Below are 18,621 nucleotides of genomic sequence, written 5' to 3' on the forward strand. Positions count from 1 at the left end.
CTACTTGTTTTGTTAGCCCATTCCTTATTGAGTGCTTTCGCTCTAGCCGCCTTAAGACCCATACTATGAGAATAGTTGACAAGAATTGGACGATAAGATGCGAAACGAGGAAAAGAGTGAATGAGATGTGTGGATAAGCAAGCGAGAGACTATAGAGAGATGGAGTAATCGGCATCACACACTAAGAAGTGAATGGGGTCAGACCCAGAAGAGAGATCGATAGAGCTGGCTGGCTTCATTCGCACGGGCTACAGTAGTAAGGTTAGCATGAGCGCTGGCTCTTTCTCTCTCTTCGTTAGGTGAGTTCGCGTCGGATACTTAGGTTAGGTTAGGTTAGTCTTGAATCACTCCCTTCTTCGTAAACACCTTCTCGTTCTGCAGGGCGGGCATTCCCACTCACTCTTCTAAGTTCAATAGAAAGGGCGGAATAAAGCTTAGAGATCTGAGTTCAACTGAACAACTCAAAGTGAAGCTTAGGTGCTGAAATCATTTATGATCCTGCCATGCCACTCTTGAAAGGTATAGAAAGAATCAATATAAAATAAAGCAGTTCGGGCCAAACTTCTGGTTGGGATTCAAAAACCAACCTTTCCAGGAGCGATAGAGGAGAACAGGCCTAGTGACAATCATTCCTTTAGTTTAGCTGGCGTAGGTTCGAGAAGTCAAATATGTCTGTCTTCGCCTCTTTCAGAGCCTTCAATTTCAGCCTAGAGCATAGGTTAGATGCAAATAGTGGCAAGAGTCAGTACAGTACTCACTTCAATCAAGTCTTGCCTATCCGGTAGAAGTATGAGCTAACAATCAAAGTTCTTTACCGGCTGTTCAGCCTAACAAGGGTCACAACCCCTCCCGAGGCATCTATCCGATCGCCGGCGTCACGGAAGAAAGTGCCTTATATTCAAGCCTATTAGCTCAACTTCCATGAACGTATATTATTCTTCCTATTCCCATTCCGAGTGCTATTTCCTCATTCTGAGCTTCGTCACCGACAGAGCCCGTTTTTCCGCACTCGTATGGTCTTACCTTTGAAAGAGTCTTTCCTCCCCATCGCACCGTAAAGCAGAGCAGGTCGAACGAGCTCCTTTGATTCTTATAGGCAGGGCACGACTCGAACCCATGAAGAGTAGATCCGTGATTGGTCAATCTGAGATTGAAAAAAAGAAAATAGAAAGACACTTTTGAACTTTGACTGCCGAAGAGAGACTCATTCCTCTAGATATAACTATAGCATCTTTTCCGGACTTTGAGTTCTTTCTAAAGCGAGAGTTTCGTGTTCTTTTTTGACTTGACCCGCCCGAGCTTTCCTTTCGTGCTTTGGAGAGGAGGCGTGCGTCACTTCTCTCTTCCACGCTCCCAGACGGGGTATTGTTATTTCAGGGTATTGCTACATTTCTTTAACAATTCAGATACACTAAGACAAAAGTCTTATCCATTTGTAGATGAAACTTCAACAGCAGCTAGGTCTAGAGGGAAATTGTGAGCATTACGTTCATGCATTACTTCCATACCAAGGTTTGCACGGTTGATGATATCAGCCCAAGTGTTAATAACATGACCCTGACTGTCAACTACGGATTGGTTAAAATTGAAACCATTTAGGTTGAAAGCCATAGTGCTAATACCTAAAGCAGTGAACCAAATACCAATTACAGGCCAAGCAGCCAAGAAGAAATGTAAAGAACGAGAATTGTTGAAACTAGCATATTGGAAGATCAATCGCCCAAAATAACCATGAGCAGCTACGATATTATAAGTCTATTCCTCGCTTTTTGCCCGAATCTCTAACATTCATTAGCAGATTCGTTTTCAGTGGTTTCCCTGATCAAACTTGAGGTGACCAAGGAACCATGCATAGCACTAAATAGGGAGCCGCCGAATACACCAGCTACACCTAACATGTGAAATGGGTGCATAAGAATGTTGTGTTCTGCCTGGAATACAATCATGAAGTTGAAACTACCAGATATTCCTAAAGGCATACCATCAAAAAAACTTCCTTGACCAATAGGATAGATCAAGAAAACTGCTGCTGCAACAGGAGCATCATATGCAAGAGCAATCCAAGGACGCATACCCAAATGGAAACTGAAACTGAGTTCCCACTCACGACCCATGTAACAAGCTACACCAAGTCAAAAATGTAGAACAATTAACTCGTAAGGACCGCCATTGTATAACCACTCATCAACGGATGCTGCTTCCCAAATTGGGTCAAAATGCAAACCTATAGCTGCGGAAAGAAGTAGGAAGAATGGCACCAGAAAGATTCTTATTTCCATAAAGTAGAGAACCATAAACTGGTTCACGAATACCATCAATATCTATTGGAGGGGCAGCAATGAAGGCGATAATAAATACGGAAGTTGCGGTTAATAAGGTAGGGATCATCAAAAGACCGAACCATCCAATGTAAAGACTTCAGTGCTGGTTATCCAGTTGCCGACCCCATGGGCTTGTACTTTCGCGTCTCTCTAAAATAGCAGTCATGGTCAGATCTTTGGCGCAAGAAGAAGGGGTGATCCATATCATCTTGACTTGGTTCTGCTTCCCCTCTTTATTTTAAAGAGTCGGTTTCCTACCAGTATCGAATAGAACGAACAAAGGAAGAATCATGTAAGATCGGTAAAATCGTACGATGAAACCGGCTCGAACTCGAATCCGTAGTCAATCCTATTTCCGATAGGAGCAGTTGACAATTGAATCCAATTTCTCCCATTATTTGACTATCTATAATAGTAATAGTGCGAAGGTCCGTGTTCAGGAGTTCAGGAGTAGTGGCGTTGACTTTCTCACGTCGCTATCGATGAATTAAATGATATGAATATATTGAATTCTGGGATGGTATATAAAAAAATCAAGAATAGATATAAAGAATGGATCATTCCTCTACATGAGAAGACAGTGTTCTTTCATTCCATTTGATGGAGAAAGCTCAGCCTTATTCATGAGAAATACACTTTCTAGCGGAGGCAGCCTAAGATCTTTCATTCAAGCTCAAAAGTGAACGTTCTTATATTAAACTTTAGAAAAGTCGAGTCATGCCTAAAAAACCCATCAATAGTATTTTATGGCCTTAGCCATTCACGACTCTTGCTATTAAGAAAATCGGGAAAAGAAAAGTCAAAAGTATATCCATATCTTCCGTATCTGCTATATGCTATATGCTTTACACATGCATCAACAGTAGAGGAGAACGACCGTCCGGTCAATCAATCTAACATTCCATCGAAGCAGTAGCACGTATGGCTTATATCATCCTTCCTGCCCCTAGGTCCTAGGTTGCAACTGCTCACTCTCTCTTTCTTCGAATTCGATGTGTTTTTTTGCATGTAGCAAAGATCGATTTGAGATTCAATGTGGGACCCGTTGAATGATCTACTTTTCATATATCCTATGGTCCAAGGAAAGAAGGTCTATTCCTTATAGAAAGAATAAAGAAATTCTCTCTTTCACCTTTCTTACCCGTCGAAGAATTGGATTTCACTCTCTACTTTCTATAGCTGTCCTGGCATTCATGCATTCACTCTGAAAACACTCTCTCTGGCATTCAAATAGCAAGACAGTTAACGTTAGATGCCCCGGATCACTCGAACCAAAGACTCTCTCTGCCATTAAAATACTAATACAGTTAACGTTAGATGCCCTGGATCACTCGGACCAAAGACTCTCTCTCACGTTCGGGACCCGGAATCTCGGACTCTTTGATCTTCCCCGTTCACTCATACCTTCTCTCTCAACTTCCATTGAACGAAACCCATCAGCAAAAGCACGAGCATGAATTCAAATTTTTCTTGTTCAAAGCGCGGCTCGGGCAGGTCATGCACTATGCATTTGGAACTATACTGCCCAGCACTGTGGGTCCCGCTCCTACTAGATCAAAATAAGAATCAAAGATACGAACGACTAAATAGGGCATGATGCCTAGAACGGTTGGTTGGAAAGAACCTCACTCGAACTCCACTCAACTATTCTTTCAGTCAGGTTCGAAAGAGCAGCAACGAAAACATGGAATTCCTATTCACTTACGCAGCTGCTGGTTCCGTTCATGGTTTAAGGGAGCTTTCTCGGGACTACTAGTATAATTTAGAAATGTTCGGCCGACGGTGGGAAGGACTTGTCACAAGAATCACTCCTGTTTGTCTGTGGCCTCAGTCTAGGTAATGCTATGGACTGCACCTACTTCTCTTTTCTGGTCGCGAACAATTCTTTCAAAGTGAGCAATAACTACAATAAGGGCTGAGGAAGGATCTTCCCCTCATAAGAATAAGAGAAGAAAGATTGATAGTCATTAATCTCTCTCCCCCCCCCCGTCTTCCGAGCAACTCCGCTCAATCAACATGGAAATGGATATCACTTGGATCGGTGACTGGTGAAATGAAAAGATTAAGTCATTGGTCAAAGCGATTCTATGACCTCAAACAATGCTAGCTTCATTCCTCAATCCCAATATCAGATATAGATTTCCTCTTCCCACTTTATAATAAGAGAGTCGTAAGCCGCTAGCAGTCCACTAACGCATTCCGCTCTTTCAATCAATCAAGCGTGCCAAGCGAATCGGATCATAGTGCGAGAGCACATGAATCAAGGTCTAGCTTTTCGGATCTTTGACACATGGAGTAAAGAGAATCGGCTGAGCTGCGACCACGACTTCTGCTCATATATGAGACCTGCTGACTTTTTCCCGGAGTTCCGAAAGGGGCATTCTCTGAATGGAGATCTTGCCAATTGTCAAAGTGTCCTCGTCTAGTACCCAGTGAGCCAGGGTGCTACATCTCCTTCTTTTTACCTCACCTACCGCCCATGCCTTAGGCAATGAAATAGTTCTGGATGGTAGGTTCTTTCTTCGAAGTGCTAGGGCTCTCTCTCTCTGCTCTCATTGCCTTAGCCATTCTTTCCTCAGCGCGCTCAGTGCCTTTCAGAGTGAGGGCGCTTTCTTTGGTCTTGTGTGCTTCTGCACTACATCGCACGGTTAAAAGCACATTCTGCTGATGTTGTGCGATAAGAGAGAGGCTGTGCGAGAGAAAAAGCACATCATGTGCGATAAGGGCGAGCGAATGCGAGAGAGTATGACGATCCAAGTAATGAAGAGGATGTGCTGGTTGATCTACCTCGATGTGCGATAATGGACCGGAAAAGCACAAATAATGACGAGAATGTGCGGAATGCGCTATAGTGGAGACGCGCTCCTAAGGGCACGATCCAAGTAATGAAGAGGATGTGCTGGTTGATCTACCTCGATGTGCGATAACTGGTAGAGTGCGATATAGGGCGAGCAAGCGTAGGTAGCGAGGTTTCCGACGCGAGCGAGATACTCGCGAAGAGTAGTTGAGCGTAGATAGCGATAGCGACGCGCGGTATAGGCTCGAGCGAGAAAAGCACTTCTTGCGCGGGCCGCAACTATTAAGTAGAAAGTCCATGTGGTGGAGCCTCTCGCCTCAGTGCTGACTTGCCCTTTCTTCTTTCGGCCCAACCCGCGGCTGTATGCAGGACGTCATCGACCAGGATCATTCAATACGACGAAGACGGGAAATGAAATGACACTCTCTCACTTTCTTTTATCGCATTGGAATTGGATCTACCTAACTTCTCAGTAGATTAGCCAGTAGCAGTAGCTCGTCAGCTTACTCTAATTCATAAGTCTTACCCTCGTCCTTTGCTTGAATCTTGAAATCAAGGGTCAATCCCACTGGAGTCCGGGGAGGCAAGAGATGTTGATAGGTTAACTTCAATGACTCTCGAGGAGCGAGAGCAGGGCAATGGCTATACGATCTCCTCTTTTCAGTCTCTCGTGAGGTAGTGAAGTCGATCATAAAGTAGTGCTTTTTTCCCTTCATACGAAAGCAAAGACCATTCTCTTTCAAGTGCAGAGGCACCTGTCCGCTCCTTTCTTACCGAGTGCTCGTCCGGAGCAGCTTAAGAATGGAATTTCCGTACGAGCTACTCGCTGCTCAAAGTTCCGGTTGATAGGCAGTAGAGCTCTTGTCTGAGAGTATGAGTTCTGGGGGAATGTAAAGAAGTATTCGGCACTAAACCTATATAGATATTCAAGGCTGCTCCTTGTCCTTTCCCGGTAGGCTCAATACAACGGGGGGCCTCAGGCCATGAAGAATCTTTGCTCCGGAGGAGTTCGCGTACATTAGGAGAACACTTTCACCACTACTGAGCTATCGAGCGCTGCCCGATCTTTCAGCTTGAATCTCCGCTCTTCGAGGCGTCATTATCATTCGCTCCTCACTCTCCCTTACTTGAGAGCCATCTTCTTCGAAAGACTGTCTTCCTTCCCTTGTGCTTCTTTAGCGCATCATTAACTATTGAGTCTCTTCTACGCATTGTGCCAATAGCTTCCGGGAGGGAAAGACTAGAGCAACCGGAGCGTAGCCGTATGCAAGGCTCGTGAGGAAAGAGGAAAGCACTCTACGGCACGGGACTCAACAGCAGCATTTTCTCTTCTAGGCCTTCTTAGTCATTCTAGGTATTTGCTTGTTCGCGACGTGAGAAAGAGTTTTTTTGTTTGCCCGAGGTAAATTCAAAACTACGAAAGATCTTTCCATGAACTCTAACCATTCACAATAGGTGCTGAACCAGCTGCTTCATGGTCTTTTCCCGATAGAGCCCGAGTCTCTTGCGATCCCGTGCCGCTTTCCTTGCCCAGTAAAGAGATGAAGTTAGATCTTCCATTCCAAGCCCTCGTTAGCTCAGTTGGAGAAATAGAGTACCTCTTTAGGGAGGTCTCACTTCTGTCTGATCTGATATATCCTCATAAGCTGCTGTTCAAGTGATAGGTGATTGTTAATTTGAATTAGCCCTGAACAGCCTTCTAACGCTGGCATAACGCCTCTCACTCCCTCGGCTACGGATGGGATCAGTCGCTCAGTCGATAGGAGAGCCTATTCATGTAGAGAGCCGACTTGACCTATCCTTGACGAACGAACATGCCGATTCATTCCGAGACTTTAGCCGATTCATGCCCATGCCGATTACTATATATATAAGCAGTGGAACCATTCCTCTCGTCGAATAGAATTGGAGTGGAGTTGGCGAGGTGCGAACGAGGGTCCGAGTGAGAACGACGGGTTGAGCAACAGCGGCTTCGTCAAGCTAAGAGTCAAACAAAGTGCGATCTCTGCAAACGGAGTTGCTGCTAGAAAGATTTTCAACAACTCAGTTCTACGGGAAGATCAGTCATGGGGACAGGGTGGAGGGAAGAAAGGAAGCTCCATGCATCAGTAAACGTGGAAGAATGCATGCGCAGAATAGCAGCTCTTGGGGAGTGGGGCACTAAGCAAGAGACGCGTGTAAGCCTCCTATTCCATCCGGTGCGGAGCGCTATCGGAAGTCGGGAATTCTGGTGCTCAGTCCTCAGGCGAGAGAGATGAGTTCTCCGTTCGTTCTTCTGATCTTATAATATAAGAGAAAGGGTAAGCAAGGGCTGAGTCACTGGCTCGTTGGGCGAGAGTACGTGCCTGGCATGCAATGCAATCCAACCAGAAATTTATCTGCTGCGAGATCCTTTTTCGTACGCAAAAACAACTGAACTAGATTACGAATGCTCCCTATACGAGGCGACCATAGTCTGGTCGGGCTCTGCTAGATTTGGAAAGGAAAAACTACACTATAATTGCTGCGTTACAGAATTGCTGCTCCCTATGCGGACTGGCAGAATCTCATTCCTGCGTGCGGACTATATATGATTGAAAAATTTTGCACAGTGTAAAAAAAAAAAAAAAAAATCGTGCTAATTGCACAGTGAATTAGTTGTTAGGTTTCTTAGCGCGTGCCAAATTGAAAAAAACAAATCATGCTAATTGCACAGTGAACTAATTGATAGGGTTATAGCAAGGTGAAAATTTCTGCACAGTGCAGATTTTTGGAAAAAAAAAAATCGTGCATAGATTGCACAGGTTCTTAGTGGGTAGGTTTCAAATTGCAAGGTGCAAATTGTGCACAATCCAACTTTTGCACAGCGCAATTTGGAGTGGATTTTTACCGTGCAGATTTTTTTGGAAAGCAACATACAGTCTTGGCCTCAAGGATATATACCACTTTGGGTCTGTGGCCCTACGCAGGTAGCACAGTGATATCATCACAAACTACTTCAGAGACTGCTGCATATCCCATGAAGGCTCATCTAAGGAGTGGATACCTTCAAGTCACCTGATGGAGTGTCATGCTACCCATGGAGGCTACATGGACATATGGAGCTAGTTTTGGAGTCTTTGGAGTGGAGCTGCAGCTGAGGAGACTGTGGGGGCCTCACAGCTTGTTTTTGTGAGGTGGGGCCATTCTTTTGTAGTATTCAGTGAGAGTGATAGTGGGGACTGTGGGGGCCCCAAAGCTTGTTTTTGTGAGGTGGGGCCATTCTTTTGTAGTATTCAGTGAGAGTGATAGTGGGGGCATTTTGTACAGTGAGGGTCATTTTGTGAGGGTAGGGCATCTGGTGAGTGGAGACATTTGTGAGAGGGTGGTGTGGCTATGTACACTGGGTTGAGTGGGTTGAGAAGGGGAGATAGGGGTTAGGATGGTGTATAGATCCACCATAATGATCTATCTAGTCCGCAGCAAACGGCTCGCGGTAAGGACATACCAAATTCGTTGATAGCTGACCACTTGCTAAAAGTGGGGCGACGATCGATTGTCGGATGATAACCTAAGGGTGAGGGACTTAGGGTCCCACATGGACCCCTATCCTCTCTACACTAGGGTTGGACCGTGTTAGTTAGAGCCCTAGAGCCAATCATTTGATAATTGTATGGACTCATGTATATCATATTCTTAATAAAGGCATTGGTTTTTGGTTATTATGCTTATTTGTATTAGTGTCAGATAAAATAAGTATAGTAACATCCTTGAGTAGAACGTTCATACCTATATCAATCGATTAGTTGAATCGATAGTAAGATGATATAGGGAACACTACTCTAAATCATTCCTAGTCGAGTATTAACATTCAGGGACAATGTTAATACAATAAGACTAGCATGTAGGTCAGCTTGATGACTTGATCTCACAAGTCATGGATATAGAGATATCAAGCTGACACATGGGTATGCATTAGAGAATGTATACTGAATGACCCGCCATGAGAAAGTATCATGGATCGTTATATGAGTGTCATATACTTTCTCATGTGGCTATTTGTATGACTATTAGTCCTTAGACCTGAAGTCACCATGGATCCCTACATAAGGAGTTATGTACTTTGGTTTCGTCAAACGTCACCCGTAACTGGGTGGACTATAAAGGCGATTACTGGGTATATAACGAATTATGCAGAGGGATGTGAGTGATGTAGATGGGATCTATCCCTCCCATATGACGGGAGCGACATCGCTATTCTTGATAGAGTGAGACCACTAAGTGCATGTCCATGCCCAAATGAGTCAACATTAGATGTTGAGCTCATTTGATCGAGTGAGTCTACTTGGAGTTCAAGATTTAGATTGATTAGAGGATGACACGATCTATGCCTCATATTGATCAATCTAGATGTCTAGGATAGAAGGACAATGTCACATATTGTGAGGAGTCACAATTAGTAGTCACAAGGTGATGTTGGATCTCAACATTTCTTGTAACTTGGGTAACAATGATGTATTGCTAGATGCCGCTCATTGCTTATGTTTCTAAAGGAGTTTAGAAACATTGCCAACGTTACAAGAACCTATTGGGTCACACACAAAGAACAAGTGGATGGACATTATGTTCATATGATGAACCAATATGATTAGATTCATATGATGAATCAAAGATTGGATTCAAATTAGACTTATTGAGTTAGACTCAATTAGATTCAATTGTTGAATTAGTCTAATTTAAATTTGATTCATGAGTCAATTTATATTAATGAATTGAGATTCATTAAATTAAAATTGACTTGAATCAAAGGTTGGATTTAACTCAACAAGGAAGAAAATTGGTCATGTTTGACTTGACCAAATGGAAGTTGAAACATCAAGTTTGACTTGATGTCTTGCCACATCATCATGAAGGTTGACTCATCCTACTTGGTATGACCAATCTAGCCACATCATTAGCCACATCATCTCCTCATTTAATGGTGTGCCACCTCATGGAGGTTACACACCAAATGCATTAATGTGGCCGGCCACATTAATGTGGGAGTTACACTAGTGTGGCCGGCCACACTAAAGGAAAAAATGATTTTGTCTTGTGGCAATTTAATTGTGGTAAAGGCTTCTTCTTCCTTGGGTGCTTCTTCCTCTCTCAACCTTGCTGATGGTCGTGGGTTTCATGGAGGAAAAGAGGAGTGTGAGTTAAATCCAAAGCCTAAGGGAAGGTGAAGGTCACAAAGGAGGGAACCAAGAGGTGTACATGTGTTTCCCCTTCTATATTCTCTTCTTTCTCACCTTTTAGATCCAATCCGAGAGCCCTAGAAAGTGCTAGCACACTTGTGAGTTCTCCTCTCCATCTTTGAGTGGTAGAAGACCACTCCTTGTTCGTGTGGATACCGCTAGAGGACCATTCGCTTGACGGTCTCAAGATCCGGCTACCTTTGGACGTTGCGGGATTGCGAAGGGCACGCATCAAGGGTAAATATTTTTTTTCCTTTGTACATCTACTGTAGATCATAATATAAAACTCGTATTTGTGTTTTCGAAATTTTTCCTTGCACGGATCTACGGCTTTGGGTGATTCGGGGTTTCCGCGACGCGAAAAGCGGTTTTCGCGGCCCGAAAAACCCAACAGTGGTATCAGAGCCACGTGCAAGGCGAATACGAGTTTGTTTTTGGTTTTATGAAAACTAAAGTTTCTGTAATTTTCTGTAAAATTATGATTTTATAGTTTTTATAGGTAATTTTTCCGTAGAAGCGAAGCACAAGTGTCTCGGCACTTGTAGGCTTCGGCTACCGGAAAGATTTTTCCAAAACGGCTTCGTTTTGCCCCAAATCCTTTTGGGACAGCGGACTTGGGTGCCATTAGATCGCAAAGGAGCAACTCACGATGGTTAGATCGTGGGTAGGGGTACTGCCCCTAACCCCGCAAGGGGATTTGCTCCGCGATTGCACCCGAAATCGCTAAAAACGAACCCGCCGGGAAGATTTTTCCAAAACGGCAATGTCTCGGCCCAAATCGTTTTGGGACAGCGGGTTTAGGCGCTGTAGGATCACAAAGGAACCCTCGCGATGGTTAGATCGCGGGTAGGGGCGAAGCCCCTGGCCCCGCAAGGGGATCCGTTCCGCGATTGCGCCCGAAACCGCTAAACGGGTCCGCCGGGAAATTTTACTCGTAAAAATTGTAAAAATTAATTTTAAAATTACAGAAAATTATGAAATATATAATTTTGAATTATATATTAATTTTATGATAGTCATGGCCCAAAAACCCAATATGATTGGTTGTGTTGAAATTCATAATACGGCCTGCGTGCCGTTATGTGTTTGCGAGTGTTGTATTATATTCGCGACCTGCGCGTCGTGCCTTCTCTTATATTCTTGTTGTAAATTAGATTTAGACTCGAATGTAACTCGAGTTTCAAATTGTAATGTACAAATTGGAGCGGTGGAGGATCCACACGAGACGGAGTTCCGAGGCGGGCACGAGCAACACAAGGTGGTCAAAAGGAGAAGCTTGGAGAAGCTGTTGACCCTAGGTTGACCATTCGATCTTCTCATTGGCTTGAGAAGATCGTAGTAGGGCCATGACTAAATCACAAATAGATTAATTAATTAATTGTTATGTATCTGATGCATGTTTAATAGTTAATTAATTAATTAGTGCCTTAACGATTAGATTAGATCTAAGTCGTGCACATGATGCACCCTTGCGATTAGATTAGATCTAAGTCATGCACAAGATGCATCCTTCTCGATTAGATTAGATCTAGATCGAACCAACTCTAAATGCCTAACCATGCCGTGATACCTATCACTACCTCGATCACATGTATTGTTGAATCTGCCAAAGCAGAGCAATACATATTATCTTGGTAGGGTACGGAGGGACAATCTTGGTCCCGCCTATCAACGCATGGGTGAATACAAACTCAATTAGATTGAGTATTCCTAGTTACTTGGTTGGATCGAGTCAACTATAGGCATTATTCCAACGATTGGAAAAGATAGGTCAAAATCACATCTATATTAACTCTCGGGCGTATTAGCCAAAGCTAACTCGAGTTTTAATATAAATGCAGATATTGATTCTATAAATAAGAGTTACATAGAGATGTAATTGGTAATCGTTACCTACCGATCATACTAAGCCTTGGGCATATTAGCCAAAGCTAACTCAAGGGTTAGTATGATGTGGATCTTGTCCCACAAGAATTATAGAATTCAGTGGGAGCATCATTTAATTAAAGGCCTAATTAAATGATTTTAAAAGAATATGATATTTATTTCTGCATTTATTTTTGTTGTAGAATTGCCATGACGTCGAATACGAACATTTTCTCCCTGCGATCTGTCCTTAAGAAGGACAAGCTCAACGAAGCAAATTTCCTGGACTGGTACAGGAACCTGAGAATTGTTCTCACTCAGAAACGTAAACTGTACGTTCTGGAGCAGCCCATTCCGGAGGCTCCTCCTGCCACTGCCACACGAGCAAACCGAGATGCTTACAAGAAGCATCAAGATGACGCATTAGATGTGTCCTGTCTTATGCTCGCGACCATGAACTCTGAGCTTCAGAAGTAACATGAGTTGATGGGTGCTTACGATATGGTTGAACATCTTCGTCAACTATATCAAGGACAAGCAGGGCACTGGAAGAGGAACTTCACAGGATACTTGGAAGATCTTAACTAGGAGAGAAATAAGATTTCTACTTCAGGTATAAATGTTATAGAAGTCAACCTCTCTATTTCTTCGTCGTGGGTATTAGATACCGGATGTGCTTCGCACATTTGTACTAATGTACAAGCACTAAGAAATAGCAGAGCATTGACAAAGGGCGAGATAGACCTACGAGTAGGCAATAGAGCACGGGTTGCTGCTGTTGCTGTAGGGACTTATTTTCTATCTCTGCCCTCTGGGCTTATACTAGAGTTAGATGATTGTTGTTATGTGCCTGCATTGACTAAGAACATTATATCAGTTTCTTGTTTGGACAAGAAAGGATTCTCGTTTATAATAAAGAACGAATGTTGTTCTGTCTATTTAAATGATATGTTCTATTGTAGTGCACCTCTGATAAACGGACTCTATATTTTAGACCTTGAGAGCTCTATCTATAACGTTAGTACCAAGAGGTTCAAATCGAACGATATGAACCACACCTATCTCTGGCACTGTCGCTTAGGTCATATAAATGACAAGCGCTTATCCCAGCTCCATAAGGATGGTTTGCTGGACTCATTTGATTTTGAATCTTATGAGATATGCGAGTCATGCCTACGAGGCAAGATGACCAAAACTCCCATTAGTGGGCACAACGAGAGAGCGACTGATTTGTTAGGACTCATACATAGTGATGTATGTGGCCCTTTCAATGTCGCAGCTAGAGGCGGTTATAGGTACTTCATCACATTTACTGATGACTTCAGTAGATACGGTTATGTGTACTTGATGACACATAAGTCCGAATCCTTTGAAAAGTTCAAAGAATTCAAGAATGAAGTACAGAACCAGCTTGGCAAAAGTATTAAGATACTTCGATCCGATCGAGGTGGAGAATACTTAAGCCATGAGTTTCGTGACTACTTAGCTGAGTGTGGGATTTTATCTCAACTCACTCCTCCTGGAACACCACAGTGGAATGATGTATCCGAAAGGAGGAATCGTACCTTATTAGATATGGTACGATCTATGATGAGTCACACAGATCTTCCGACATATCTATGGGGGTATGCTCTAGACACGGCAGCTTTCATTCTCAACCGAGTTCCCTCCAAGGCCGTAATAAAGACACCATATAAGATATGGACTGGGAGAGATGCCCAGGTGTCTTTCATGAGGATTTGGGGTTGTGAGGCTTACGTACGACGTCAAGTCTCAGACAAATTAGGACCCAAATCCGACAAGTGCTATTTCATCGGATATCCCAAGGAAACTAAGGGATATTACTTCTACATTCCCAGTCAGCACAAGGTAGTTGTGGCAAAGACTGGGGTCTTTCTAGAAAGGGACTTTGTTTCTAGAAAGACTAGTGGGAGCGCGTTCGATCTTGAAGAAGTTCAAGATGCGAACAATAGCACTGATGCCTCGATGGAAGTTGAACTGGAACCACAAAGTGTTGTGGATGATGTTGTTCCACAAAGAGTTGAGGAATAACAACCAGTTCAAGTAGACATACCTCTTCGCAGGTCTGATAGGGTACGTCGTCAGCCTGAGAGATACTCATTTCTCTTGTCTGACCATGATGACGTTGTGCTCATAGAGGATGAGCCTACCACCTATCAGGAAGCTGTGATGAGACCAAATTCCGAGAAATGGCTAGAAGCCATGAGATCCGAAATGGACTCCATGTACACCAACCAAGTATGGACTTTGGTTGATCCACCTGAAGGGGTAAAACCCATTGGGTGTAAGTGGGTCTTTAAGAGAAAGACTGACATGGATGGACTTATCTATAAGGGTCGCTTGGTAGCTAAAGGTTTCAAGAAAATTCATGGTAATGACTATGATGAAACATTTTCTCCAGTAGCGATGTTTAAGTCCATTCGGATCATGCTTGCTATTGCAGCCTACCATGACTATGAGATATGGCAGATGGATTTCAAAACCGCGTTTCTGAATGGAAACCTACTCGAGGATATGTACATGACACAACCTGAGGGTTTTGTAGATCCACAGCATACTAGCAGAGTATGCAAGCTGCATAGGCCCATTTATGGACTAAAGCAAGCTTCTCGGAGCTGGAATCTTCGATTCGATGATGCAATCAAACAGTTTGGTTTCATCAAGAACGAAGATGAACCTTGTGTCTACAAAAAGGTTGTAGGAGACATAGTTGTCTTCCTCATATTGTATGTGGATGACATACTACTCATTGGGAAGGACATCCCTATGCTTCAGTCTGTCAAAACTTGGCTAGGGAGTTGCTTCTCAATGAAGGACTTAGGTGAGGCATCCCGCATTCTAGGGATACAGATCTATAGAGATAGATCTAAGAGATTGCTTGGCCTAAGTCAGAGTACATACATTGACAAGGTACTCCTTCGGTTTGCCATGCAGAATTCCAAGAAGGGATTTCTGCCGATGTCACATGGCGTGAGTCTTTCGAAGACTCAAGGTCCTTCTTCTAGAGAGGAGAGAGACCGCATGGATCAGATCCCTTATGCCTCAGCCATAGGATCGATCATGTACGCTATGCTATGTACTCGACCTGATGTCTCGTATGCTTTGAGCAGATAACAGTCAGATCCAGGTGAAAGTCATGGATAGCGGTCAAGAATATTCTTAAGTACTTAAGAAGGACTAAAGAATATTTCTTGATATATGGAGGCAATGATGAGCTAGCTGTAAAGGGTTACAGTGATGCTAGCTTCCAGATCGATCAGGATGACTATAGATCACAGTCAGGGTTCGTATTTTGCATAAATGGTGGTGCTGTCAGCTAGAAGAGTTCGAAGCAGGATACAGTAGCTAATTCTACAACAGAAACCGAGTACATTGCTGCATCAGAGGCAGCAAAGGAGGCAGTTTGGATCCGCAAGTTCATCACTGAACTTGGGGTGGTTCCTAGCATTGCTGACCCAGTTGAGCTCTATTGTGACAACAATGGAGCTATAGCACAGGCAAAGGAACCTCGCTCACACCAGCGGACCAATCACATACTACGGCGCTTCCATCTCATTCGAGAGATTATCGATAGAGGAGATGTGAAGATTTGCAGAGTACCTACAGAGGCTAACATCGCAGATCCTTTGACCAAGACTTTGGCACAGAGGAAGCATGATGGTCACACTAGGTCTTTAGGCCTTAGAGCCTATACTGATTGGCACTAGTGCTAGTGGGAGATTGTTAGTTAGAGCCCTAGAGCCAATCATTTGATAATTGTATGGACTCATGTATATCATATTCTTAATAAAGACATTGGTTTTTGGTTATTATGCTTATTTATATTAGTGTCAGATAAAATAAGTATAGTAACGTCCTTGAGTAGAACGTTCATACCTATATCAATCGATTAGTTGAATCGATAGTGAGATGATATAGGGAACACTACTCTAAATCATTCCTAGTTGAGTATTAACATTCAGGAACAATGTTAATACAATAAGACTAGCATGTAGGTCAGCTTGATGACTTGATCTCACAAGTCATGGATATAGAGATATCAAGCTGACACATGGGTATGCATTAGAGAATGTATACTGAATGACCCGCCATGAGAAAGTATCATGGATCGTTATATGAGTGTCATATACTTTCTCATGTGGCTATTAGTATGACTATTAGTCCTTAGACCTGAAGTCACCATGGATCCCTACATAAGGAGTTATGTACTTTGGTTTCGTCAAACGTCACCCGTAACTGGGTGGACTATAAAGGCGATTACTGGGTATATAACGAATTATGCAGAGGGATGTGAGTGATGTAGATGGGATCTATTCCTCCCATATGACGGGAGCGACATCGCTATTCTTGATAGAGTGAGACCACTAAGTGCATGTCCATGCCCAAATGAGTCAACATTAGATGTTGAACTCATTTGATCGAGTGAGTCTACTTGGAGTTCAAGATTTAGATTGATTAGAGGATGACACGGTCTATGCCTCATATTGATCAATCTAGATGTCTAGGATAGAAGGACAATGTCACATATTGTGAGGAGTCACAATTAGTAGTCACAAGGTGATGTTGGATCTCAACATTTCTTGTAACTTGGGTAGCAATGATGTATTGTTAGATGCCGCTCATTGCTTATGTTTCTAAAGGAGTTTAGAAACATTGCCAACGTTACAAGAACCTATTGGGTCACACACAAAGAACAAGTGGATGGACATTAGGTTCATATGATGAACCAATAGGATTAGATTCATATGATGAATCAAAGATTGGATTCAAATTAGACTTATTGAGTTAGACTCAATTAGATTCAATTGTTGAATTAGTCTAATTTAAATTTGATTCATGAGTCAATTTATATTAATGAATTGAGATTCATTAAATTAAAATTGACTTGTCTCAACGGTTGGATTTAACTCAACAAGGAAGAAAATTGGTCATGTTTGGCTTGACCAAATGGAAGTTGAAACATCAAGGTTGACTTGATGTCTTGCCACATCATCATGAAGGTTGACTCATCCTACTTGGTATGACCAATCTAGCCACATCATCTCCTCATTTAATGGTGTGCCACCTCATGGAGGTTACACACCAAATGCATTAATGTGGCCGGCCACATTAATGTGGGAGTTACACTAGTGTGGCCGGCCACACTAAAGGAAAAAATGGTTTTGTCTTGTGGCAATTTAATTGTGGTAAAGGCTTCTTCTTTCTTGGGTGCTTCTTCCTCTCTCAACCTTGCTGATGGTCGTGGGTTTCATGGAGGAAAAGAGGAGTGTGAGTTAAATCCAAAGCCTAAGGGAAGGTGAAGGTCACAAAGGAGGGAACCAAGAGGTGTATATGTGTTTCCCCTTCTATATTCTCTTCTTTCTCACCTTTTAGATCCAATCCGAGAGCCCTAGAAAGTGCTAACACACTTGTGGGTTCTCCTCTCCATCTTTGAGTGGTAGAAGACCACTCCTTGTTCGTGTGGATACCGCTAGAGGACCGTTCGCTTGACGGTCTCAAGATCCGGCTACCTTTGGACGTTGCGGGATTGCGAAGGGCACGCATCAAGGGTAAATGTTTTTTTTCCTTTGTAGATCTACTGTAGATCGTAATATGAAACTCGTATTTGTGTTTTCAAAATTTTTCCTTGCACGGATCTACGGCTTTGGGTGATTCGGGGTTTCCGCGACGCGAAAAGCGGTTTTCGCGGCCCGAAAAACCCAACAGACCGCGCGCTGCAGACATTGTCACGGACAGTATAGCACATGAGACTCAGGCTGAGGACACGATAAAGATCAGACATGTGACATTCAGGATGCAGACACTGAGGCTGGTACAGTGGATAGGCAGGATGCAGACACAGAGGCTGGTACTGTGGGCAGGCAGGTTGCAAATACGACCGAGATACATGACAGGCAGATTGCAGATAGCACAGAGATGCAGGCACATTTGAGACAGAGGTTTTGGTTAGGCGCGGATGGTACTTGAGATGGTACATACGACTGATATTTTGGAGGCTGGTGCAGTGCGGATGGACATAGATATGGGCTTTTACAGTTCGCACCTATGTCAGGATGGATGCATTTTGTGTGGTTGGTACAGTGAGAGTACATGACATGTATACCTCCGATTGCTAGCAGGATCTGACACTTCGTCAGAGCTGCCTGCATATCATAGGACATGTAGTTTGTACTCCTTTTTCTTGATGATATATAATTTACCTTTCATCAAAAAAAAAAAAAGAATGCGTACTACTCCGGACTCTACTAAGGATAATTGCTGCGTACTAGTTTGACTCGCAGACATTGCTTGCTGCCTTAATTGCTCCGTGCGGACTACTCCACCACTATCCTGCGTACTAGTTTGACTCATTGCACAGACTATGCGTACTAGTTAGACTGATTGACGCTGCCGTGCGTACTAGTTTGACTGATTCCGCAGA

At 43.2% G+C, this 18,621-nt stretch overlaps 1 pseudogene; it reads right to left on the minus strand.

Moving 5' to 3' along the window:
- Positions 1-1,363: 1,363 nt before the first annotated feature.
- On the minus strand, positions 1,364-2,502 carry LOC121984393 (annotated as a pseudogene).
- Between the last annotated feature and the right edge of the window lie 16,119 nt (positions 2,503-18,621).

This window comes from Zingiber officinale, chromosome 5B, assembly GCF_018446385.1.
Source record: "Zingiber officinale cultivar Zhangliang chromosome 5B, Zo_v1.1, whole genome shotgun sequence".
Classification (NCBI taxonomy): Eukaryota; Viridiplantae; Streptophyta; class Magnoliopsida; order Zingiberales; family Zingiberaceae; genus Zingiber; species Zingiber officinale.